Source organism: Accipiter gentilis, chromosome 32, assembly GCF_929443795.1.
Source record: "Accipiter gentilis chromosome 32, bAccGen1.1, whole genome shotgun sequence".
Taxonomy (NCBI): Eukaryota; Metazoa; Chordata; class Aves; order Accipitriformes; family Accipitridae; genus Astur; species Astur gentilis.
Genome location: NC_064911.1, coordinates 9,776,030 through 9,803,252, shown reverse-complemented (window position 1 = coordinate 9,803,252; position 27,223 = coordinate 9,776,030). Strand labels below are relative to the sequence as shown.

The 27,223-nt window shown below is 43.1% G+C and overlaps 1 protein-coding gene across 5 annotated transcripts in view; it reads right to left on the bottom strand.

Moving 5' to 3' along the window:
- Positions 1-27,223, bottom strand: part of AGPAT3 (1-acylglycerol-3-phosphate O-acyltransferase 3) — a 98,054-nt gene that overhangs the window by 52,451 nt on the left and 18,380 nt on the right. Inside the window, exons 2-3 of one of the 5 annotated variants that reach the window (XM_049834743.1) lie at positions 14,053-14,126; positions 3,535-3,656 (exon numbers count right to left, since the gene is read on the bottom strand). The exons of 2 other annotated variants lie outside the window; for them this stretch is intronic. The gene's annotated coding sequence lies outside the window, so the exon portion shown is untranslated. The remainder of the gene's footprint in view (positions 1-3,534; positions 3,657-14,052; positions 14,127-27,223) is intronic. 2 more of the 5 variants (XM_049834745.1, XM_049834746.1) reach the window with 2 other exon arrangements.

The window sequence follows — 27,223 nt, the reverse complement described above, 5'->3', positions numbered from 1 at the left end:
TGGCAACACTGACATTTTCAAAACAATTACAAGAGTAAGAGTAAATGCCATTATAGCTTCTTATAAAGCACTTTTTGGATTATTTTTTCTTTCAAAATAAACATCCCTGGGAGATCTGGTTTATAGGTCCCTGGTCCTTGATTTCCAGTAGCTAATTCCCCCAGCTAGAAGTGGTCCCTGTGCCGGCCCAGAGCAGTGACCACCCTGGCAGGGCTGAACAGCGCTGGGTCCCGGGCACAAGCATAGCCAGCATTGTCCGACAAGGCTGCTCTTTCCCTAAGTTTTCTGGGGAGCAAACTTGGTGGGGCACAGCCCGAGTGTTTTCAAAGATTGAGAGGACAGAGCGCTTCACAAAACACCGCTGACATGCTTGCTTCTTCCAAATAAAAGTCACAACAAGGAAAGCTGATCTTCCAGTGCTCGCCTCTTATATGCAGGCTCAGTAGTTAGAGGAGACATTCTGAAGTGAAGGACATGGGAACAATATTCGCCCTGTCCTGAAAGAGTTCAGAGCAACAATTTCCACCTTGCAGAAGAGTGCTCCATGCTATAATGCACCTAACACACCCGAACTTTCTCAAGTGTTTCTAAGACTACGAAGGAAAACTACTCCTTTCTCATTTTCATAGTGTCCCGACTCAGTGTGCTATCTATTAAAAACAGATAGGAGAGCACATTACTTCTCCATGTTGTGCAAAACTGAGTCTTAGCTTAAAAACCACACTGAATCAGACTAATGGTGGGGATCGTACCTCTGGTAGCAGCTTTTCAGAACATCAGTCTGCCAGTGAAGAGGACTCTGTCTCATGGGCTTTGAAATAGCCCGTTACCACAGCTTCCACATTGGTAAATTAAATATGAAAGCAGAGAATGTAACTGATTTTCCAATGTACTTTACATTTCTCCTTGCCTGAAATATAGAAAACTCTTGAAACTGTAACTGCCATGACTGCTTTTGTGAGCTGCTTTTTGGTCTAGCCTGCTGGATCTTTATGTCCACAAGTGCTTTGCGAAGATCTCCCCCGCCATGGCCCCCAACTAAGTTTATATGAAAATTGAATCTTCCAACAATTGTTACAAATTGTAACACTGGCAAGTCTGGGAAAAGGAAATCCCCTCATGAAGACACACAGTAAGGACAATAGCAGCAGACGATACCTATAGGGCCTCTGCCTGTGCATAAAGCCCAACAGGATGGGATGTCTGCTATGGCAAATACTATTATAATTTGGCCTCCTTGTAATTCAGGCCCCCACCTCCTTGACTGTGTGCCTGTTGGTACCAGTTGTCCTTTGCTTCATGAAATGGAGATTTGTTCCACAGAAGCAGCATCCACTTGGACACTGAAAAGCTCTCAGTAAAATTTCTCTAAACCATAGTAGTATCTGTCAACCTGCTCAGGATTTATCCGAACAATCAAGAAGGTGAAGGCTGAAGGAATTATTCATGGGATTATTCAATCTATGCAGCTTCCAGCATGGCCATCCACTTCATTCAAATCATTTCATTTCCAGATTATTCCTCCTTGCAGGTTCTAGCAACCTGAGATAAGACACCTAGACACATGCTACATGAGGGGTACAGCCTGCAGGGCTGGGTACAAGAAGCCCAAGTTCTCTCTTCTCCAAACAGAAGCAGAGCTTGAAAATTCAAGAGCTATGCACAATTCATAAAATCCTGCCCAAGCATATTTTAGCTTCTCAGTAACACTCACATTGATGGCCTTCTCAGGCCTTACACACAAAGAAGACAGGCAAAAATTGCAGCCATGTAAGCCGAAAAATATGCTACAAAAACAGCAAATGCATAAAAACAGGCTTTCATGTATTTCTGGGGCATTACTCTTACACTGATGGCAATAAGCCCAGGCAAAACCGTTTTCATAGAATCACAGAATCATAGAATGGTTTGGGTTAGAAGGGACCTTTAAGGGTCATCTAGTCCAACCCCCTCCCTGCAATTAGCAGGGACATCTTCAACTAGATCAGGTTGCTCAGACCCCCGTCCAACCTGACCTTGAATGTTTCCAGGGATGGGGCATCTACCACCTCTGCAGGCAACCTCTGCCAGTGTTTCACCACTCTCATCATAAAAAATTTCTTCTTTATATCTAGTCTAAATCTCCCCTCCTTTAGTTTAAAACCATTACCCCTCGTCCTATCGCAACAGACCCTACTAAAAAGTCTGTCCCCATTTTTCTTATAAGCCCCCTTTAAGAACTGAAATGCTGCAATAACATCTCCCTGGAGCCTTCTCTCCTCCAGGCTGAACAATGCCAACCCTCTCAGCCTGTCCTCATAGGAGAGGTGTTCCAGCCCTCTGAACAGAGAGCTTACAGGCTTATACAGAGATTTTGCAGAACCGGTTTTGAAAGTAGCTAGTCACCGTGATGCCGTAACAATGCTACTTTGATGAATCAGCCTACTGGGTCTCCCTCCACCTACGAAAGCTGCAGATGGTCAGCATTAACCAGATTCAGCTGCAATAACTAGTTTTTGAGGGTAAAATTTTGATCCAAGAATATTTGGGGCTGACAGAAAGTGCTTATTTGCCCACCTAATAGGATCTGGGATAAATGCTTTGACTTTCTCTATAGCAGAAAAACGCACATCTTGAAAAGGGATGCAACTTTGCATGGGGTCAGAATACATCCCCTGAATACAGACTGTGGCTGATCCAGTATGTACTGCCCTGTGAATCAGAGCTTCGAGAAGTATCTCCCAGAAATGAAAGTTTCTTGGGAGACTACTTGTCCTGTAATAGACTTTGAAAGGTTATAGAATACTAAAGCAACACTCTGGGTCTTTGCAAAATCATCAAGATTAAATTACTTTCCTATAAAAAAGCTACTAATAGCCCATGAAGGGGCAGGGTATCAGAGATCATCATTAAAATGTCAACATCTGACACTAATGACTCCGGGGCTTTAAGATCCTGTCCTGGAAAAACCCTGTCCTACTGCTATGTCAGGGGGGTCTCACCAGCTTTCCACTTCTGCTGTCACCATTTGTAGGACAGACTCCAAAAAAGGGCAAAAAGAAGGAAGTTTGCTGCTATAACTTAACATTTCCATATCTGGTTACTGAACAAAATTTAAGGATGTTTTGATTAAAGGCAGCCTAAGATGACCCCAGAGTCAGCATTCAAGAGATTACCAAGAACTCTATTGTAAAGGAGGTCCTCAAAGCACTACAAGGCCACAGTTCCCCTTCTACATTTAAGGGGGGAGGTGATATTTAAGCATTTCTAGAGTCCTCTGGACGTTTATTTGTGGTTAAGTCTTGGCTGCAATGATTACCAACAGATACAGCATATGTGAGAGCAGGAGCAAGCACTACAGCAAGCAACAAGCTGAAGCACTGGTTTCATCCCTAAATTAAAATTCTCAGAGTGGGAGACTTCTGACGCCTCTCCCAGGAATTCATACAGCTCTATGAAAAGAACAGGATTTGCAACCCCATTTCTTTCTAAAAGCATCTTATTGCTACAGACAAAACGCAAATACAGAAACGTGGGGGAAGATTTCTTTCTTACCACCACCACTGGGGACCACTTCTGGCACCTGGCAACACTCAGAGCAACAGGAGAATACCCCATCTCCTCCCTCCAGGGAAGTACCACTGTTTATGTTTCAAGAGATTTGCTTTCTCATTTGCCTATAAGCAAAAAAGACATTCTTCAATGAATGAAGGTAAAAATATTTTGTTTAGAAGCAAAATACAATGCAAACAACATGCAGCTGCTAACCCAGGTCACAAATTCTTTAACTCAAACTCTTCTTGTTAAAATTACCCATCTTTCCCTTTTCTTTGCAGGAAAAAACCTACTTAATTCTTCTTCCCGTGTAGTAATACTACACTTTGCTCCATGGGTACCAACTACTCTTGCTTTCAGAGGGCCTAACTGGCACATATCTATGAAATTAAAAGCAAGTGTTCTGAACTTATATTTAGTAGCGAAATTGCAGCTTCTATTCAGAATGGAGAAAGGGCTTGCATACTCAAGAACTAGCCTACTTTTCCTAGCTTTGCTAATCAGCATAACAAAAGGTATTTCTTTTACCTACAAACCTTGTCTTGATAGAAGTTATTGAAAATGAAGCAGAAGCAATTATCCACTCTCTTAACACACACTTAAACCCTATATTTTATTAAGAGCGTTTTTTATGATCCTGAAGCAATTAAGTTAATCATTATTTAATTTTAGATTACTGAACTGGAGATTTACTTCAGACACAAGCTCACTTTCCACATAATTTAGTCTCAGTAATTAGAGATATACTTTACCCAGAGGTGGCTTGTTTGAAGCGTGTTATTTAATTTCACAAGCCTTACGCCATGAAAGTTTTGTGCAGAAACCTACAAACCAAACTTCAGAAAAAAAAAAAACCCAAATAAACTCAGATTTACCAGACTGCAAACCTGTTTTTCCTTAAAAACAAAAAAATGAAGAAAAAAAATTTTCTTCAAACATCTGCCCAACAAGTCAGATATATCACAAAAGCTAACATAAAGCATTTCTTTAACCCACCACTACCTTTAGCAAAGTTTAAAGCCCTAAGAACAAGGAATGCTCCTCTCACACAAATCACTTCATTTACTACTTGTTTTAACCAGGATGTAAGGTCTACAGGAAAATGTATGTGTCTGTTAGGATGCCCAGCAGGTATCTGCACGGGATGTAACCAGTACTGAATCATTCGGACACTTCACAAAGACTTCCAGTGTTACCACAAGAACAGAAATAAAGACCAGATATGTGGGTTCACACCGTATATATTTACCCTGGATATGATACCATTCAAAAACCGCTCAATTCCAACCTACATCAGGCAATATATAAACATGTTGTTGAAACCAAACCATACTAGGAAATGCCAGTTAGCCATTCAGCTAGCCACTACCCATCTAGCTCAGCTTTAGCTGCCAGTCCATCTGGGCTGATGCATTGCCCAAGGCCAGTTTTATGTCAAAACACATTTGCTGCTTTTTGGAACAAAGGGTATCATCTTCCACCACTGCCATTAGAGAAAAGGAAAACAGATGACCAGGCAAGTGTTTTAAAAAGATACACCACTTTTTCCAACTCCTTGCCTTTAAAATTGTCCAACAAAAACACACGCAATTGCTCAACACTCAATTAAAAGTCAACTATATTCGAACCAATAGAAAACTACCTCTATAGATGCAGAAAATGTAGATTAAAGACTTTAGTGCCAGTACTTTTATGATGCAGTTTGATTTGCTGCATACAAGAAAGGCTACAGAACTCTTCAACAGCACATAAAATTTCAGCAAAGACTGACACAGAATAAGGGTGTGAAGCTACAAAGAGATCAGGACACAACAGGTTTGCTGTAGGGAGTTTACTCATAATAAATATAAGTAACTCTCAACTATCTGGATTTTCAACAAACATTATTTAATACTTTTCCATGTTGTATCACATTAAACATGCAAAGTTGGAGACTGTCACAGCAGTAAAGGTCTTGCCCAAAAGAGATGGTGACAGACAGCATGGGAAGAAAAAGCTGCGGACACCTTGGAAGTTACTAATGAAAACACTAAACAAAACTGAGCAATCTGTCTTCTGCTTCATTATTAACTGATGAATGGCTTGCATATAAAAAAGTAATTATGGCAGTTAGGAAGCAATCTGAACATGAAGATATATTGAGTTGTTATACAACAGGCACTATGGTCTTAAAGACTGGAGCCATAAGAGTGGGATGAAAGCCACTAATATACAATGCACAATCACATATAGAAAATAAACAAGCCCCAGCTAGACACTGGAGGATGATCAGTGCCTGGGAGCAGAAAGGCCTGGATGCACTAGCCCACCCTAGCACAAAATGGCTGTGAGTCACCACTGAGATGCAGCTGTGAAAAACGCACATGCAACCCTGGGATTATCCAGAGAAACATTTCCAACAGAGACAGGAAGTACAGGGAAGTACGTAAGAGGCATTGCTAAAATCCCATCTGCAATACCACACAAGAGAGGCTGCTCATGTTCAAGGAGTCACCAGAAACACGGGAGGCTGAAGGAGGATTTCCAGCACCGACAGCATGCACGGAGACCAGCACACACACCAGAGGGATGCAGGGAGATTTACAGGGGATGCAATTGCTCCCTGTAAGACAGTAAAGATAACCACTAGGAAGGGAAATAAACCATTTGAGCCAAAAAAGGCTGCTGACACCAGAACAAACAGGTATCAACTATCCAGGAGTAAGTTTAGGCTGGAGCCTATCAGAATGGCAAAGCTCTGGGAGAAGCTTTTGGTGACAACAAACCTATGTCCTTAAGGAGACCCTTGTTATGAGAAGGACATTGTGACACAGTACCTGCTTTAAAGCTCCAAATATTTTTGTAGCTGTCCCATCTAAACAGTCATTGAAGGGTCTATACAACTGTCACCAAAAGCAGCTGGTTCAGTTCTCCGTGCTGGTGGAGGAAGGTTGTACATGGTGTGTGAGTCACAAGTCGGGGCGGGGGGGCAGGAGGCTGATTTATAGGGGAAAGTGTAAATAGTTACCATAATCTTCCTGCATACCTAAAAGGCAAACAAATATCTCCTAATTTAAAATGAAAATGTTAACCGTTTTGTTTACATTAAAATGCTCACATGCAACTATGGCAATAAAATAAACGTGCATTTACAAAGCTCAGCAAGCCATGAATAGTAGCTCATCCTACTTTCCCACAAGAAAAAGAGATCTGTAGAACCAATGCAACGCAGCATACCACAGTTAAACAAATTGCATCTCTCAAGCCAAGCTGCTCCTTGGAACAAGCACGTTCTCTGGTCTTGAAGTGATTCTTGAACACTGCCTTCGTGGCCCATCAAAGGGACCTTTGCCTTTTCACTGCCTGCGTATAGTGTCTCTCATGCAGACATTTTACTGTAATTGATAAAACTGAGGTCAGAGTTCCCAGAATGAAACACTGCAACTTGCAGGAGAATAATTTCTGGTGCAATATTGAAGCACAGCAGTGTTATGCAAGAGAACAGGATTTGAAAGCAAGTTTTGGCCTGACACTGTTTATTGTACTGGTGCCTGCATAAGAGGTACTTGAGCCCTAAAGAGAGAGAGAGAAGCTCTTCCCATTTAGGATCCTCATCTTCCCCACTTTTAAAAATAAAATAAATAAATAAATAACCATGAACTGGAAACTGCAAGTTGTATCAAATTGCTTTTCTGATGTCTTCTAAGATTGAAGAACCAGATCTAGGCAGTACATTGAGAACAAGAGTTGGATTTAAGTACACACATTTTTTTTCCATTTCAAAAAACGTCCCCCAATTAAATATAAATGCATGTGCACACAAACACTTATGCAGCTTCTCTCTTGCATAGTACCTTGCATTGAATTCAATATGATAACCTCCAAAACCATGTTTCCATTAGCTACTTTGATACCACAGCTTTGAAAATACTCTCAGCACTCCAACATTTAGGACACACAAGACTCAAAAGCGGACACATACAACTCTGTCTTCAGCATCATCTCACAAGGGGAACATTTAATTCCTTTTTCTCTCTCTCTTTTTTTTTTTTTTTTTTTAAATACTTTATTAAAACTACTGAACCATTTTCTGGTCAATTTTCTTCCTCACCATGGAAAGCATCAATATCTTTGAATCTTCTGATTATTTGCTTGACTCACAGCTCAGTTCATTCCCTAAAGACCATCTTCCATATGATGATATCCCATGTTGACAGAGGAATGGCAGTCAGGAAAAAAAAAAGAAAAAGGAAAAATAAGGCTTGATAATGTGTTTTTAATCACATCTCTTAGAAAGAGAGCCCCTAAAAACTAAATGCTTCCCTAAGAAGAATTGGAAACAACTGACTCTGAAAGTGCTTTCAGAAAAGAAAGTCTTCACTCATAGTAGGAAAAACTAGGAGAATGCCAATAAACTATGAAGAGTTTACAACAAAGAGTCAGAAGTGTTTTCCCTCCCGCATAATGCATAACTGAACTGTGAACCTTCTTGCTTTGGCTGTTAGAGGTGGCGTAAGTAGGCTGAAAAGAGAGGAACTGGAATTATTAATGAAATGGAAATTAGGAGGATATGACAGAGCAAATACCACAGTCACTGTGCTGAGTGTATATTCTTTTGTAAGGCATCAATTATAAGCCAGACTACAATTATAAGACAGACTACTGACTTAGATGGACCAATGACAGACAGACTCTCTCCCTTTTCAAGACTGAAATCAGACTTCTGCAGCAAAGTATTTAATTTTCCATTGCAACTTGCAACCAAACCCTTCAGTTTTGAGCTTCTCTCTGTCGGATGGGGAACAGATAACCAAGAATGAAGTGGATGAATGTATCTGTGACTGCAAAGTTCTCTGTTCACTCACTGAGAGAGAGCTTGAGTACCAGCAAAAGACCAGTTACATCTAACCCTGTCCACAGCCTTCTGAGGAGCCAGGGCTCTGATGGATAAACATCCTCCAGCAGGTTCAGCTGTGAGAGCCTAAAACATTGCTGCCCCCTCTTGTCCATCCCAGCCTTTGCTAGGGATCACTGCTTCATAGCTAGAACACCTTCACAGCCTGCATCTTAGTTGCTCCAATTCTCAACTCCATGTGTTAGTTTAAACCCCTGATGAAGGTGAGTTCTTGCCAGGACTTTTTTTTTTTTTTTTTTTTTTTTTAAAGGCAGAAAACTCCACCAGAATTTTTCCAGCTGTGAACTGCTGGGGCTGAAGCACCTGCACATGGCCCTTTCTGCGGTGCCAACGGTTGGTAACATGCTGAGGAGCAAGCAATGTCTGAGATCACTGCAGCAAGATTTGCTAAACACTCCTGATCCAAGTTGAAGAGGTTGAATTACTCTTGGTTAAAGACGCTATAATTCTGCTTGAGACCAGAAACAGGGTAAGTCCTCAGCAAGTTAACTCAGATGTCTGTAAAGCACTGTAGTGCTTAGCTGGAAAGCTTTCATCTCACTCATAGCTTAAAATGTGACATACAGCAAAGTAAACCATTGCCATATAAAATTACATAAGCTGGGAAAGCCACAGTTGCCCTAAATATCTGGGCAGAACATCTTGGAACCAAGCTAAGTGTGCCCTGTCCTGGGAAATATTACCCAAGTTACAGTCCAGACAGGTTTACTCCCAAGAAATCTAGTAACTTACCTGCAATTTCTTAGAGACTAGTTTCTTCTCAGGTTTTGCCATGACTTACCCCTGATTAAACGCCTAAATAAAAACCAGCATAAAAGAATAAGTGTATGAGGGGAATTTGAGTAGGCTCAGGCACGGTTTCCATATTTCCCTGTGTTCGGGAGTGTTTGGGTTTTAGTTGGGTTTATTAATGAAATTTAAATTGTGAATAAATCTTGAATGTTGATGCAAGCTCATCCGTGCTTTACAAAAGAATTGCCTAAACTGGCTTCTGGGAAGAAGCAGGCTCTGAAAAGGGACCTAAATTATTTTCTAAATGGCTATTAATTGTAAACATAGTATTTTTCTTACCACAATATAGAACATAAGTCTGTCATGTTCAGAGTCATGTCAGTGATTTTTTTTTTTCCTTTTAAACACTGGAATATTCTTTTGCTTAGAACATGCCCATTATAGAAAATATTTATGGCAACAGCAGAACACAGTTCCGCCTGACACATAGCTACATAAAGGACTGTCTTCACAGAAACAAGGATAGTGAGGTGCTGTATTCAGCACCTAACTACTATAGAGAGAGACCTGCTGTGGAGTGTGGAAAACATACACAGGAATGACCTGCAGAGTAAGGAATAAGCTTAATTTCCTACCTTCCCTCCTTCTTTCACTTTCCAAGTCTTAGAAAACCCCCAAACAGTTGCAAACACGTTCCACTGATTTCCTCTGGCTGACCTTCACAATGGCATGTTCCTTTCACCACAGTGGTCCTTCACCACCTTCATTTTGTGCCCTGCCCCAAACCCTGGGGCCAAGGGTCCCCGCACTGCACTCCGGGGGAAGCCTCCACTGCACAGCTGGGGCTGGGGCTGCACAAGCCTTTCTCCGGTTGCTCTGACATTTTCTTTGGTGTGCAACAGATTTATAGCTAGCTTTTAGAGCTGTAGGTCTTTAAATGGCCTTCAATCAGGAAAAAAAATCCCAAAACACAATTCTTCATAATTACCCACTAACGAGAAGCAATTGATCATTAACTTTCATGCTCTGATCTTCCACAAGCAGACTTTCCAGATACTCCAAATTAATAATTTTCTTAGCAATTCACAGATAAAGTTAATAGGAAGGAGTTACCTTGTGGGATTTGAAAACTGCAGCAAGCCTCTGGCTGAAATACCCTTCCTTTGCCTGCCTCAAATCTGTAAGGTTCCAAACCGAAAACTTGTAGGTGAAGCATTAGTCACATCAGAATTAAAACTTCCAGCAACCTGTATGCGCCCAGCATGCCAGACTCACGTCATCTCCTTCAGCTCACTCACACACCCCTTCCCTGACCACATTAAGTCCCTTTTAGCAAGAGACTACCACCAGAGTCATGAGTCAAGCAGGCTTGGCTAAAAATATTCTCCAACACTGTCCCCTCATCTGCCTCACTGCTGTCCACCTCACCCTCTGCCTTGATGCTGGATATCCTTCAAGTTTCCAGGTTGTTTGCAAAGCACCTACTGCTACCAGGGCTAGCACCAGCCAACCCCAGGAGACAGCTACATCCCAGCACGGGGCACAAACCTGCATGGCAGCTGTTTCTAGCTGAGGGATCCTCCTCCTCAGTAGTTATTTTACTCCCCTGGTTAGACTAAACTAACTACAGGTACTTCTGTTTATTCATAATTCAAATACAAGTGAAATTAGAAGGATCTAGAACAGCAATCTAGTTAAGAACTTTAATGAACGTGAATAGCGTTTTAGAAATAAAGTTTATTATAAAGCACTTGAACTAATTAAAAGTTTATTCCCTGCCCAAAACCCTTAGCATTCTGCATAAGAAAGTAAAAGCCTTTTAAAGAAAGCCTTAAAATTCTGAACTGCTGCAGGTAAGATCTGAACAGGCACCAGTGAAACTAGCCACATGTGCTATCATATCTCATTTAGTAGCACAAACAAGGAAAGAACAGTTAAAGACACCTATATCCTGACAAAAAAATATTCTTTATTATGGGTGAAGCCATTTCACAGTGAACAAGGTGAAAATTTTGGATGCATCAGCTCTTCAAGATCTCAGAAAAACTATAGATGTTCCACATACTTCTTTCCAAGCAACACTGGCCAACAGTTAAAATAATAGTTAAAAAAACGCAACAAACTCCAATCTTCAGAACTAACTGCTGAGGCAGAGAAGGCCTAGCTTATCTTCTCCAGGAGAACCTGTGCACTGGACTTTGAACTAATGTCTTTTTCCCCCTTGTTTACACAAGGAAAGTTTTTTTAATACCATCTTAACGGCATTTTTAATTAATCAGAAATCTACATAAATAATAGATTTCCAGAAGCCTGATGGAGCCTGAGCTAATTATAATCTAAAATAACAATGTAATTCCTAAGGGGATGCGTTATCTTTACATGGTCCTAGCTTGGTCTCGGTCAAACACAGCAGAAGAGTGAACTGCTACGTCAGAGGTTAAAACCAGAGAAAAACCACCCAAATCAAATAGAAGAGCACGCTGCTGAGGAGACAGAAAATACTTGCAATCAGAGTGTGACACAGCACGGGGGTTTTATCAGTCTTGCAGGAGTCCAGCCAGTGACCCTGCCAAGGGGTTCTCCACGCTCCTCCCCGCGGCCGCGGCTGCTCCACCTGCGACCGGCGGAGAAAGACCCACCAGACCGTCCTCGCCAGACCGCCCTCGCTCACGCCAGCCCCGGCGCTGGCACGGGCGGCAGCGGGGCCCCAGCTCACCCCAGCCCAGCGTGACTGAAGCAGGTGCCAGCTATTTTTATGTCTAAACTGCCATATACATCTGACCTGCTATTAAGTTCAAAGGGAGAAGCAGTCGGAGCAACGCCGCTGGGAAGGCAAAGCGATGCGCTCCCAGGTCGTCGGTGGAGAAGGGGAGGCTACGGCTGGGATGGGGAGATGTGGTCACGGCCCTGAAACGCCTGGTGGGCTGCAGGAATGGTCTGCTCCAACGGCCACGAACCAGCCTGATGCTGCACAGCCTGCGAGATGCCAAAAAGCCCTGACCCCTTCCTCCCCATGCATCACACAGCCCACTTCTGACAGGCAGCACGCGCTTGCTTGGGCTGATCTCAACGTTTCTGGACACTGGAACGCGTGCACGGTTTGTAAATAAAGGAGCGTGGCACTGAATTAATAAATTTTGAAGTTCTACATGACAGGGCACTGAAGTAATAGTCTAATCTCAAACTGATTTAAACGTGCTAACTGATTCACCAGTTCACTCTCACACCACAGATCTCAAAGGACTATTTGGAACATAATCAAGTGGCTAACTATGCGCAAGGAATCGTGTCCACAGCAGATCATCAGCAAATTGAGAATTACTTCAAAATCCACTTCAAGTAAATCATTCTCGCGCTACAAAAATCTCATCTTCTAAGATTAGAGATCTTTTGGAAGATTATTCATTCCCTCATCTCACACTTAAAAGGATGCCAGAATTACTATATCCTGGACTGTAACTGAAGCCATTCAGTGCAAGCAGCTTTCCTATCAAGGGACCATCTTTTCAGTAAGATCCATTATATATCCTAGGGTTTGATTGAGGTATTTAGTATCTTTTTTTTTCCTCCCATAAACACAAGAGCTGAGCAGTTTTCTAATCTAAGATTGTAAATGCCCAGCTTCTACAGCTGCAGTAATTAAACCAAGTTCTCATTCCATTACCCACATAAAGTCTCTTCCTCGGCATCTGCTCTATTCCCACATTGCACTCTTAAATCAAACTAAGACAAGCTATTTTCTAAGATCAGCTGACTTGTCTCTCCTTCAAAATCACTGCAGCCAAAATGACTCTGAGCAGATATGAAGCATCTTGCTAAATATCCAAAAGGTCTCTTTTTAAAAAAAAAAAAAAAAAAAGTAGACGTCAATGCAAGTGGTTATTTTTAGCACCTGAGTTGTTCTATATTTATTCTTTTATGTCTATCTAAAAAAAAAGCATGAACTCTGATGAAGTATTACCAGAAAATAAATTCTACTGGGAAGTCTGCTTTACGAATCCTAGCTGCACGAGCTCTGCAACAAGTACATCACGCCACCCGTTCAACCATACAAGTCTAGGGGTTATGAGTGTACACAGAAGAATGTTTCCCCCGTTTCAAAGAGGTCTTAAAAAAAAAAACCAAAACAAACCAAAACGCAAACAAACCAACCAACCCAGAAAGCAAACTCCTCAGCATAATCTTTTTGTCATTCTGCTTAGATGCAAAACTTCAGACTCATGCTTAAAAATTGCCACCTTTAACTGCCACCCACCTACCCCAAAAATCAAGACACCTTGTGGGTAAGCTGTTAAAACAAACCTACCACCTCCAACTCCAGGACACACCATACTTCAGCAAAACCTCAAGTCGGCAGCAAAAGTAATAGCTCAGGTCATAAAAATATTCAGGCAATAAAAGACTATTTATCTCTTATTCTCTTTCCTTAGAGCTTTTTGCCCTGAAGGCTCTTGCCCCATTATCTCCAACATATTTACTCTACCCCAATAACCTTGTGCCTCTGGTCTTATGCAAATTATCTGAAGACTTATTTTCAAGGACAGGATACAGATTATCAAAGGTGTGGGTTATTTGTGTGGGAAGAGATACATCAGACAGGAAAAGCAGAGCTGTGTCAAGGAAGCTTCTCCTAGTTGTAGTAAACTTTCATTAAAAAAGAAAGAGAAAGTAGTTTAAGACAGGGTCTTATATCCACAAAATTGGGAAGAAAACTTGTGTATTTTGAAGCTAAACTTATTTCAGTTTCCTGCTCTAGAAAGGTACCTGTTATCTACCCACAGTTATTTTAGATTTTTGCATTAGATTTTTTGCATTTTGCATTTGCTAGATCTCTTGACATACTCATCCAAAGAGCAAAAGTTGGGGTAGGAATGGGGAAAAATAATACATACCTCTGTATATAAACTTGAAACTTCTCTCTCCTCTGACCTTGAAGGATTCAGTCTTCCTTCCAGGTATTCCCTACCTACAAGACAGACATGTCTCATCACTCAGCCATACCCTCCAAGTATTTTTCCAACTGGCATTACCTACACATTGACAGCTCTCCAATCCCAGGGTAAACAGACAGTTGAGGGACTCCAGGATACGAAATTATACCAGAAACATCTCAGCACATGCACTGATATCAGGTGAGTAAGTTTGGTCAGTGGCAGGTTGTTATTACTTTCATACAGTGCAAATCACCTGAGTCTGTGACTTGCCACAAGGTAAAAGTATGGATTTTCAAAAAATTATAGGCTTTCCCAGTTAAAAATACATGTGCCTCAATTACCTCAGACTGATCCTTGTATATTTGTCTTTGAAGACCTTGCACTGCATCACTATTGCACTATGGAAGCCAGCAAGACTTCAGGTTAATTTTACGCCATTTTAAAACAAGCTGCTCTGAAGGCTTTTAACTGAGCAAACCCACCTAACTCTCCTATCCAGTTTTGAAATATTTTTTCCCTACTGATTAAAATGTTTCCCATGCAGCTGTGATTTCATTTTAGTTTTCTGTAGAACACTAAAGACAAGGAAATGGCTAGTTTGAATTCAAGAATCCTCTCCTCGTAGCCACATAAAATTCACAAAAAAAGGAAATTCTCTCACTGTTGCCAGCTCCTCCTTTACTACCAAAAATAGTTTCTTTATCATTGTAAAGTACCCCAACGCAAGGCAACAGAAGCATCCAAAACCTTAGAAAGAGAGAAATCAAATGCTGTATATCCTCTCTGGTTATTAAAAACAAAACAAAAATTACATACACTAACCAAAAGAAAGTCAGTGTTTGCCTAAGAGAAGTATATCTGTGGGAAAAGGGACAGCATATCCAATTTACTCTTATTTCCTAGATTAAAAGCCATTGAGTTCACATGACAATTCCTTCAGACAATTTGTCTACCTTTTGTGAATTGGATAATCCCTTTTTCAAAATGGATTAAATTCCAGAATAAGCATGTCAAGAAAAGTTTGTTCAGAAACATACACTGTGAATGAAATGGGTTTTGCCACTGGCAATCTCCCCTTCTGCTATATTACTTAATGCGCCAATTAAGCTATTTTATGGTTTTTGTAAGTGCTTGGGTGTCGAGATGAACACATACAAGCTGTGCACCAAAAGGCCAATGTGCAGCTAGGTATAACCCATTTGTAATTACAGGCACAGAGTTGCTCACATACCCTCCTCAGCACTAGAGCTGTCTGATGTGCTTCTCTGAGCAGACCCATGCAGACATCCTGCAGATATGAGCTGGTTCCTTAACACGGGCCACGAACACAAAACTCACAAGGACGCATCCAGCTACCAACCTCCTGCATTAACACCTCTGATTCCAACCCAGGTAAGTGCATTGCTTTTCTAGACCCGTTGCTAGGGAAGGAGGATGTATGCGCATGAGTCTTCAAGCTGAATTACAAAGCACTGATTTTGGGTCTGTCTGCAGAGAGACAAACAAACAACAGCAGTCTGACTGGGAAGGCTGTCGTGCCTTTAAAAGCCATTCCACAAGGGCAGAAGATTGCTGTTGCTCATAGCACGGCAAGCAGCTAAACTAGAAAGCATCTCTCCACTCCTTGCCCTGTACAAAAGCCTTGCTCAGTCCTGCTGACCAAGCACACCTGCACACAGCATATTCTGCTAACACAGCCCACAAAGGCCCTGACTACGTCCCCCTTCTTCCCCAGCGTAGCAGCACAACCCCAAAGCACACGAGCCTAGGTGACCCCTTGATCCAGGTGGGCTGTTGTGTGGCATAGAGCAGATTCACAACAGTTACTGATGGGATGCCCTAAAAGGCCACCAGATGTTCCCAACTAGTTCTTCCTTCAACGCAGGCCAGAAAAAAAAACAAAACAAAACAAAACAAAAACCCCAAGGGATCAACATTTTGGGGGAGCCCTTTTCCTTCCTTTTCACCCTCTGCTTCTCCCCTTCCCCCTGCGCTTCTCTGCCTTCCTCCGCTGCAGATGTGAGCAGGTCACAGGACAGATTCCTGCACTACAGCACTGGCGACAGCAAAGAGGTAATTACCATGCATGGTAGGATACGCTATTCAGAGTTCAACTTCACCCATCCCTTACAGGAGGAGCAAAAATGGGTCCATCGGCTTATACTGCCTTCCATCTCCTGCTGCTGCTCCCACTACGCTGCAGAAATCTGTCTTTACAAACCTGAGGAAACTAGTCAGAGCCCTGCATTATATGCATACAGCAATGACCAAACAGCTTGTTTTCCTCTCCTCCACAAGGTCCTCTGATGTAGAGAAGGTCTCAGAGGCAAAGACAGCCCCTATTCACCAACCCCTGGTATCTTATCCTGAAGTTTCTGAAGGCAGGGGGGCAACGTACGCAGTAGCAGGACAACCCACTGCAGCACCTCTAGTCTGAGGGGGTTACTTAAGAGGGGAGGAGGAGAGAAGAGAGGAGGGAGACCCTGGGCTGGCACAGCGACTCAAAGCAGGCCCAACAAAGGGTTATGGTTCAGCTCAATGCCAGATGGGCAGAGAGCCGTGTGAGATGGCAGCTCCTGCAGAGTCCTTCATCTCCATCCAGAGTCCCCACCTCATGATCACAGACACCAGCGGGTACAGCAGTGCAGGAGTGAGGGGAAGGCTGTCAGCCCACTGACAGATGGCACATCCCCCCCAATCCACATAGCTTCTGCCTAAGTATTTAAGCTGGGCAAAGAAGACACAGCATAACAACAGGCTCCATATAAAAACACTCCTGTTATCACAACTCTAGAAGAGGTCTCTGCCCTTCTAGTTAACGTTAATAAAAATAATCCTGGGCTAATCCCTCAAAGGCACACTTGGGATACAGGACACCTGGGCGGTTTGTTATATTCCTTGGCTATTCTCATCCTAAAAATTCTAGGCACCACTGCCTTCCCTAACCAACCTCTTCCCTTGAGATGGCAGCAGCGAATACAGATCTTACCAAACCTGCCTTGCCTTGCCTTCCCCACCCCAGCAAAGCAGAGTGACTCTGCCCCTCAAGCCCACTCCCCCTCCTCTGAATGGCAAATCACTCTGTCCCCTGAGGTCTCCTCAAAGGAACGTGACAGCAGTCACAGGCACAAACCTGGACACGAGGAAGCCCTGAAAGGTTGGAGGCCCAGCAAAAATGCTGTCAAGACTAATCAAAAGGAACAAAAAGGGGTGGCTGGTTTGAGCGCTACCAGGAACAGAGTGCACAGAGTGCTTTTTTATTCAGCACAGACATGTTCACACACTAATAAGTCATGGCACTTAGTTTTGTTCCTCCATTCTGCTCTGTCTGCTCCCCGCCACTGATCACAGTGGTTTTCCTCTGTGATAAGCGTCCTAGATGAGTGCCATGCTGGGCGCTCCAACTTTCTGAAGCAGATGTGGGAGGCTGAAATTACAGCCTCAGAAAAGGTTCACCCACATGCTTAGTGTCCACAGTAGCCACCTGTGACTCAGAGGGCTCCAGGTATATTTATGCGTCACCTTTTGTGCAGGCAGAACCAGGGAGCACGTTCCACCTCAGTAAGGCAAGATAGGAGGCCATGGCCTGGAAATACCCTTTCATGGTCTGAAGCCAGCAGGACTAACAAAGGGCTGCCCCCACCGTTTACTTAACACCGGTCCTGGGCCAGGCACCAGGCTGAAATCAATACTGCTCACACTGCCTGGGGATCCGCAGAAGGCAAAGGCCCAGGTTATCTTGTTGATAACTCTCACTACACAAAGGTAAAAGGTTTGGAAGATAGCCTTGGAAACCTTGATCATAACTATACCCAGACTGGACTTGCTCACCCCACATCAGCTCACCACTAGTAGTAGGAACTGAGGGTCACGAGACTTTACAGATGACAGTCACTCTTTTGCGCAAGGTCTGGGCTGCTAAAATTTCATTCGGTGGCAGCAGAGATGCTGTACCATCTGATGGCAGAAGGCCTTGACCCTGCCTCTTCACACACGAAAGCTCTGTGCCCACTGCTGGTCATTTCATGTCTCCAGAACAATGGCATCCTCCTGGACCAGGCTTCACCACCAAGGCCAGAGAAAAAGCAACTCCAAAACTTCAGAGAAAGCTCTCACTTCTGCCCTCTTCCCCAAACAACAGCGTGTCCAGGAAGGTGAGAGTCTGGTCTTTTGGGTGTGCTCCTAGAGCAGCTGATGGTGAAAAACATCCATCTCCCCTGACATCACTAATCTCAAGAGTCAAAAGGGGATCCAGGTTGCGTAGGTCACTCAAGCGAGCAGGAAGAGAGATAAAGTTTGTTCCCACAAGAGGCTTACACAGACGCTACTGAGGGCAATGACATGCTATCATCCCTGCAAAACAGGGGAGCGGACAATTTGACGCTTCCTGGAGCAACAGTCCAAAGAGCAGAGGTTAGTGGAACAGCTTTCCTTCAGAGAGCTCTGCAGCACATGCAGAGGGAGGACAGTCAGTCTAGGGAGCAGGCTCACTCAAATTCAAAGAACGTTAAGCGGACAAAGCAAGTAAAACTGAAATCACATCTCCTGCCCTGCTCCTACTGCACTGCACGCGCGGTTAATGCGGACATGGCCAGCCACGGCTCCCCTGGCAAAGAGATTCTCTCCCCCGTAGAGAAGAATCCACAGAGCGCAGCTCCAAAATCCCAGCCAAAGCCCAGCATTGGCACCGTGGGGAACAGACGACTTCTGCTAAAAAACATTATGAGTATTACGTGCCATACTGCAGTACAGTTCTGTTGCTTGCGGTTTTTGTTTGTCTTAATAAATTTTTGCTTTGGGTATCTGATGGACAGATGCCTTTTCAATCTCCCCTTTCCTACAATATGTACCTTTGTTATTGTGGTTATAATCACCACAACTACTAGAAAAAACAGGGATTAGCACATTTATTTGAACAACTGATAAGGCCAGAAAAGCATACCATATAGTCCTTTGATTTCCAGTTTGAGCAATATCCTGAGTCTGAACATTTCACATTGGTGTATTTTCCCCCTTTCTCCTCCAAACATGACATTCAAAAATCCAGAGGTTATCAAACACAGAGCTAGTATTAATCAGCCTCTCAGGATCTGAATCCCATGGGCTCAGGGCAAATTGCTGTAGAAGCCTATTTCTTCTTCAGTGGACTTTGTACTGATTCACAAGCCACATGAAGAGTTTAAGGCAAGGGTAGGACTCCGTTTTGGCACATACCCTGCCAGGCAATGCAGCCACTGCTACTTGAGGCACTACTCTACAGCTAGGCCAATGCTGCTAGAAGAAAGGCCAGAAGGCCAAGCTTGGTCCAAAACAAGTCAGGGGGCAAGCCAACAGCTAAGCAGGGTGGACGACAAGGGCTTCGGTCCTTATAATAATTTTTTTTGGACCTTTCTTACAGAATTGTTCTCTTGGGTCCCACAGCAGTCAGAGCACTCCAGCAGATAACCCCACCGAGTGCTTTGCTGATCGACCCGCTGATTCCCAAACATGGTCCCTTTCTGCCTTGCTGTGAACCATCACCAGCCTCCCACACAAGGGCTCAGCTACAGACATGCACAGAAAATGTCTACTGCCCTGACCCTTCCCGTCCTCCATGATTCTGGATGGGTACCTAAATCCTACATAAAGGAGATATCAAGGGATGGAGGGAATGTTTGCTCACATCCAGGCTCACCCTGATATGAGGAGATTGTAAGGGGTCTCCAAAACCAAGGGAGGTAAGGAACAATATTTTAACGGGGGGGCGGACGACGACGACACAATGACCAAATCTTTATCGTTATTTCTAGAGACTGGAATAATTTTTCAGTAATTTCTTGTTCTATTTCTGTGCTTTCCCAGCTCCCACACTAGATGTGCATGCTGACCAAGAGCATTTATCGGCCACTGAAATCTGAGAGATACCAGATCTCACACACAACTCACATTATCACCACCTATATATAAATCCCCTGGTGGACCTCAGCGTTTGCTCCCCAAAGAGAGAAGAAACAGCTGCAGACCAAAAGGAAAAAATCTCTTTATCAGGCAGTTCACTTCTCTTCTAGGGTGTTCGAGTAGCAGACAACAGGGAACAGCCAAATTGGGGGGCAGGGACAAAAGGAATCAAAAAGGTCAGTGTAGGGAATGGACTAAGCAGATCTGGCAGCTGCCTGCAAAAGGGTACAGAAATGGCTCCACCTCCAAATGGGATAACAGGACCCTCAGAAACACTGAGGATAAATCCTGACCAGAGATGTATACTAATACCTTAGTACCTTTCATTCCTGTTCATGTTTGGACAATACTCTGAAGCCTGGGGAAGGGACTAATTTGAGCACAGCTAATCACTGGGCTGATGAAATCAGTTCACCAGTGTGCATTCTCCTTAGGGAAAGAGAGAATTGGCAGAGGACAACGCTGCAGAAGACAGCAACGTGAGGAAACAGCTGCTGAGTTTGATGCAGGAGCAGCCCATAGCGTGGAAAACATTTTGGTGCAGTGTTCTTGGCCAAAATCATCATCCCCAGCCAAGCACATCCTACAGCACGTAAGGAACAAGCATATTGCCTTCAGAAATCCAGAGGATTTCCAACTCCAAAATCCTGGAACAGCAAAACCCAAGGCTTTTGCTACTGCACATGCAAGTAATAGCAAGACAGAAAACACGTTCTATCACGTGGCAAAGATCAAGGGAAACCTATATCAATGCAGTCCTCTTAAGCATAGTGTCAATCACGTGCATGCAAAAGCAATGAGCTTGTGGCATATCTACATCTGTATTTCATGAAACCTGTTCTAATTTGAGGATAGTTTTTGCGGCAGCTTGAGGTCCACTGGCTTAAGGCCTGCATTGTTAACTTCACTCAGTAACCTTTCATAAGATTAAACGCAAAATGAACTCTAAGTGTTTTCTATAATATTATTTTATAAAAACTTTAAAACCCCTCAGACTAGAACAGGAGTGCAAAGCCCCAGGTAGAGCCACTATACAGTCCAATGGATTCCTGCCTCTTCAGTGTGTTGCAGAGGTTACTGCACCTCTTCTGCTAAATGAGGCTTCCACCTTTCCCCCTTCCCACTCCCCTCACTGACAAGCTCAAGCACCCAAAAAGCAGCCCTCAAGACTGCAGCACCAATCCTTGCCACGAATGCTCTCCCTACAATCCTCCAGGCTGCCAATCCGCCTTAGAAAAACACTGCTTGGGGAACGCTGAAGTCACGGGAATGGCAAGCAAGCCATTGCCCAGAGCAACCATCGGAAAAAAAGTCTTTCTATAGAAGTAGTTCTCCTCTTGTTGACAAAGATGCTGGAATGAGTTTAAGGATCCTGACATCATGGGCCTCTGCTAGTTAGTGAATTTCCAAAAAGATTAAGGGCAATTCTCTACTGATACACCAGGAAGCCTGGTTGGGAAAGGGAAGGCTCAACTACCAGTGACCCCAAGACACTCTTGGAGCCGCTGTTACACTAATGGCCTTCAGCCTACTGCCAAGCAGCTCTTTACATGAAAAGCAGATGCTGTACTGGGAAGCAACGGATCAGGAGCAGTGATACACAGCAATTTCCCAGGCAGCCGTGGCTGCACAGCCAGCCAGGCAGAGGGCAACCATCACAGCCGTGTGCTCCCGCGCAGAGCTCTGGACCAGCACCAGTGCTGCCAAGCTGACCTTCAGCACGCAGAGGCTGTGCCCCCGCCGGCAGCTGCCCTTGTCCTGGGCAGCTATCTCTACCGATCACGCCATGCTCATTTCCATATGCAAAAACATCTCCAGGAGAGGCTGCAGCAGGGTAAGGGCATCCAAAAGCAGCAGTTCGATTTCTTCCTCCACCCAGATCAGCCGAGCAGGCACAGCAGCTGGACAGCCTGAGCAACCAGGCTGCGCAATCACACACACGCCTGCTGTGGGTTAAATACCTTAATGATTCTCAGGATCATGCCACCAAACAATGGTTCCACCTTGCTGTCTGACAGCAACCCAAAAAATGGAAATGGAAAGGATAGAAGAATCACAGGAACCAGTATTTGAGCTCACATTTGCAGAAATCTGGCATCCTTAGAAAAGCTTCCTACAACACACTGGAAAGTGAATCGCAGAGCACAGAGACCAAACAGCAGGTAAGAGAAGTGCCCGCAGTTTGCTAATCTTGCAAAGCCAAGCTGCCATGCAAGCGTATTGATTCGAAGAGAGGTAGGTCAAAGCCATCAGGTGGACATGTTCTGGATTATTTCACTTTCATGAAAAACTTTATGCAAATATATGCGTGCACAGGAGTATTTATGTGGAACAAGCCCTTATCTAAAAACGTATTATCAGTACTTCATATGAAAATCTAGCACCACTATTAAAAAACAACCTGCACAAGCTGAATTTTTTACTCATCACACACAATAAAGCTCCCAGGTACTCTTGCCTGCAAGAGGAAGTTTGATAAATAAGCACTGTTCTCTAACTGGCTTTTTTCAGTTACAAAGATTTGATCAACATCCTCCTGCCCCTCCAGCCAGGTCACAGATCAGTTACATTAGACTCATAATAAAAGGTACAAGCCAGCTTCAGCTTGATGGCCTTTTATTTCCAAGCTGCCTTAATGGGACAGAGAAATCTTATGGAACAAAACTGCATTTCACATTTTTTCTTCAACGAATCACTAGCTTACTGCTGGACTACTACAGTCTTCCCACCTGCAACATTTTCAATGACTGGTAATAACCCACCTCCAGGACTGATGTACTCTCCATGCGAAGGCAGAGAACCACGTAATGAAAAATTACAACCACAAACGTACATATGCTCCAAGGGATTTTCACATAATACAACCTATTTCACCACGCAATTTTAGACTTTGAGGAACAAAAGTGGCTTTGTATTCCTATGCCAGACTAGCAGATCCTCTCCTTTCTTTGAAAAGTAAATAAAACCTGCTCTCAATTCTGTCAGCATAGAGATAAGCATCTAACTTCAGCAAGAACTGCAAGTAACCCGATCTTTTAATTTTTCCTAATGCTTCACATGTGTCCCACCAGTGGCATACTAAAGTTTTACTTATTTATTCTTTTTTCTGCACAGCAGAAAAGAGCTTTCAGTCTGTGTGAAAGATAATGCCTCGGGTGCTCCCCGTGGGCTTCTTATTTATTGTTCACTGTAACTTCTTTCTTCTGCTGGCAACTGGAGACTCGTTCACCAGATTTCTGTGATGACAGGTATAGTAAGAGACAAGCAGGTATCTCCTATTGCATCTCTGGACACCTGCTCTGAAAGAGTTTTCTGTTCTAGCGTACTGTTATTTGAATACAGGAATGACCTTTCCAAGGCAAGTGAGTCTTCCCCAGAAAAGGCTTAGTCCAACTGTCAAATTGAAGGGTGGAAAAAACTCCCCACTTGCTCTCCTCAAATATCTTCCAGTGTTACCTTTGTGAATTGAGAAATCAACAGCCTCCAAGACATATTTCAAGCCCTGCAAATTATAAGGCTTAAAGCAAATGGGGCCTTACTGCTGTAGTACAAATAAAACTATTACACTCTGCCTATCAAGCTTTTAATAATATTGATTCCTGTGTACGACCCCTGTTGGGTTTTTTCCACTGTTTTTCTTCCAAGTGACCAAAAGGACTACTTTCCCCGCAAAAGCCTTGACAGGCACCTGGAAAAGCAAGGAGGTAGCTTTTTAAAATTCTAAATACCGAGCCACTGAAAACAAAGGGAGTGCTCTACGTACATAAGCTCATTCCCAAGCCTGGTGAGGCTCGTGACTTGGGATCACTGCTTCCTCCGAAGCCAGCCTGAAGAGTAGAACTGTACTAACAGTCTTCCAGTATTTGCTCAATGGCTTTCAAACCAGTCAGTCCTTCTACTCAAAGGTATAAAAGTTAGGTCCTTGGGAAAAGGTGAAGAGGAAAATATGCACATCATCAGAAGCTGGGACAGTCCTTGAGCAATGGGAAGCAGAGCAGGTAAAGGGAATTCCATAGGAGAGGCAGGAGAAGAAACGAGAGCGAACAAAGATGTTGAAGATGCAGGGAGGTGCTCAAGAAGCAATGGGGTGAAGTGGGAGAAAGAAACAGGGTAGTTGCTGTAGTGAGGGGCTGATACAAACAGGAGACAGGCTTGTCATGCATCCACATACCCATATCCACTTCTGCCTTTGGTAGTTCCAAGGATTATGTACACAGACTGAAAAGTGTGCACGGAAGAGCTTCACAAACAATTTTAACCACCAGAAAACAAGTCTTCAGCAGGAGACTCAACAAGGACAGCTGTTTCAAGTTTAAAGAAAACAAAAATAAAACCACAAACTTGATCACAGTCTAAGTCCCTGCATGGAAGAAAGTTTTACAGCAGATTAAACCTCAGCTGCTGGAACTAAAGTTTGGTAAACAAGAGCCATCAGCTTCTGGATGAAACTAAAAAAATTAAGGCCACAAGCCATGTACTTCAGCAAAGATCACCAGCCACTAGAACAACTTACCAAGGGGGAGGATAGTTCATGACTAACCATTTTTTAAATCAAGTCTGGAAGTTCTTAGTGGAGGCAAGTTATAGTTTGCATACAGATTTATCAGACACAGGGTTAACCCTGAGATAATTCCTACACCCTCTACCCTTGGCTTGTGACCCAAGAACCCAATAAGTGGGTGTGTGAAGGGCCTTGGGGACAAAAAAGGAGCAGGAAAAGAAAGTAAGATAAAGTACAGAGAAAGACACTGAGAGAAACAAAGAACACATACTGATAATGAAGTAGAATGAGTAAAAGCAGCCTAAAAAGAGAAAGCAAAAGTATGTACATAATCATTTTATTTCTTTTAGTTGAAGATACATGGGAGGAAGATAAGAAACAGAACAAGAGAAACCAATTCTGTGCAAGAGACCAGGGCTGGAGAGGGAGCAAGGAGGAGCCATGAGGCAAGTTGGTTTGTTTGTTTCCTCAGATCACTGAGTATTTCAAGGGCGAGTTTTCCAAGCGCAAAATTCCCCGTACCAGAGAACCTGGAACCAGCTTGCCACGAGGTACTCCAACCAGTCTTGCATTGTGTAGGCAGTACACAATGCCATATGACAATAAGGCAGAAAAACGCTAACCCAAAACATGCCCCCAGTCACACTCACACATAGCCTGATTCTTCCAGGTGACAAGTCCTTACACTTAGTGATCCCCTGTCCTAAAGCCACTGTATTCCTTTGCATGCTGCCTCAATCAATACAGCTGTTGTTTATTCACTTCATTGTTTTGAGCTCCGTGAAAAGGTACAGCAGCGAAACTTTACCTGGACACCAGTTCTATGGGGGATCAGATGTGTGCAGACGTTGCGATCTATGCGAAAGGAAAGGAGACACCAGGACAGCAGGTATAGATACACAAAAGCACAGAAAGAAAGGGACTACCTAGCTGGGCTCCTTCTGTTGGCTTCTTTAAGTAACAACTACAGGATCAAATAACAATAACCAAATTAAAAGCGTTTGCCACATAATGGTGTAAGTTCAGATCTTTATAGTCAAGAGTAGCTGAAGTGGTAAACTATATAGGACAGATCAAAACATACTGACTGATTCATTAGCCACAGAGGCTTTAAAGCAGGCTGGTTTGTCTCATTTACAGCTCTATCAATGAAAGCAATCAGCCTCTCTGAACACAGCAAGAAAGTTTATTTAGGGCAGCACAGCATGCTTCTCTCACCTCTGCTAGGCATGGGGTGGTAACTTGCTGGGGGACGCAGACAGAGGGCTCAATTCCTCATCAGATCCAAGTTTACTCCTATCTTTGCTCCAAAAAATCACATCCAGCTAAACACACACAAACAGAAACTTCTAAGTGGATAAACACTGCATAAAAGCTTACACTTCCTGCAACTGAGCACTACCATAGGCAGAAAAAGGCAGAAAATACACACAGCATCATACATACACAAAACAAGTCATGGGCAAAACTCAAACTCAGGGAAAATAAGCCTCCTAAAAGTCTTAGGGGGGTAAAAACGGGGTTTTGGTACGTTCCCTTTCGCTTCCACTTACATGTATGTTTCACCCACACAGCTTCTACCACTCGAGATTTAAAAACCAAAACACAAAAACCAAAGACAAAAAACCACCACAATAACCACAGACATTCAAAGACACGTCTTCCCGCCGCCCCAGTCCCAAATAGTCTCTTTACAACTAGTGTAACACTACTCTGGATCAGCACAGTGATCCCCACACTGCATGAAGTGGTCCTAAGCAGTGTTCACTTTGGAGGTATAAGGAGAAGAAACAAGAAAAAAACCTTGCTAATTAATGTAAAGATATACTCAAATGACTCAAGGAAAGGGGAATAATTCTTCCTGACCACTAAAGACAGCTGGCAGTTTACTCGTGCCCCATGCAGAAAGGCTTTTAAGTGTTAAACGTCATAGTCATAAAGAGACTTATTCTTTCTCGCCTGTGTGCTTCCCCCTGCTTCCAATTGCTCTGCTCCTGGGAGCTCCACTACTTGTGTTAAAAAGAGTATTCCTTTTTAATCTACCTACTGCTTTTCAGATTAATTTCACAGCACGGTTTTTAAAATTTTAAAATCAAAGGAAAAAAGATAACACAACATTTGACTGTAAGAAAATAACATTGTCCAAATAAGCCAGTGTTTTATACAGAGAAAGAAAATAATAAAATTAATTTTTTAAACACAAAGAAGGGCAAAGGAAAAAGAGAAATGAACAGTCAAATACTGAGGAAGCAGGCTTTTTTTATTATTTTTTTTATTTCAGTGTGACACATTTGGATGCTGCTGTAAGTCCGCCTTCAAGCTCCATGAAAGAGTGTCATGGCATCTACATATCAGAAGCCTGTTTTCACACCTCGTTGTCAGTCTAAGCATAGGGGTTAGGTTTCCCCTCATTCTCATTTCCCAGATGCCACAAGAGGCTAAAATGGAACAGTAGAGCCACTTCTCACCCTACTAAGAAACTAAAAGATTTTAAAAAATTATAAAAAAAAAAAGTGAGATGCCTCTCTACATACATCACATTCATTTATTTCCATATATCATGGGAGGCAAAAGCTGTCTCCTTATTATCCTCATGGGAAACAGAAATTCATACGTAAAGACAACTTCTTCTAAGCGGATGACAGATTTAAAAAAGGATTGCTGTTTCAGGAATATGGAACCCATAAAACA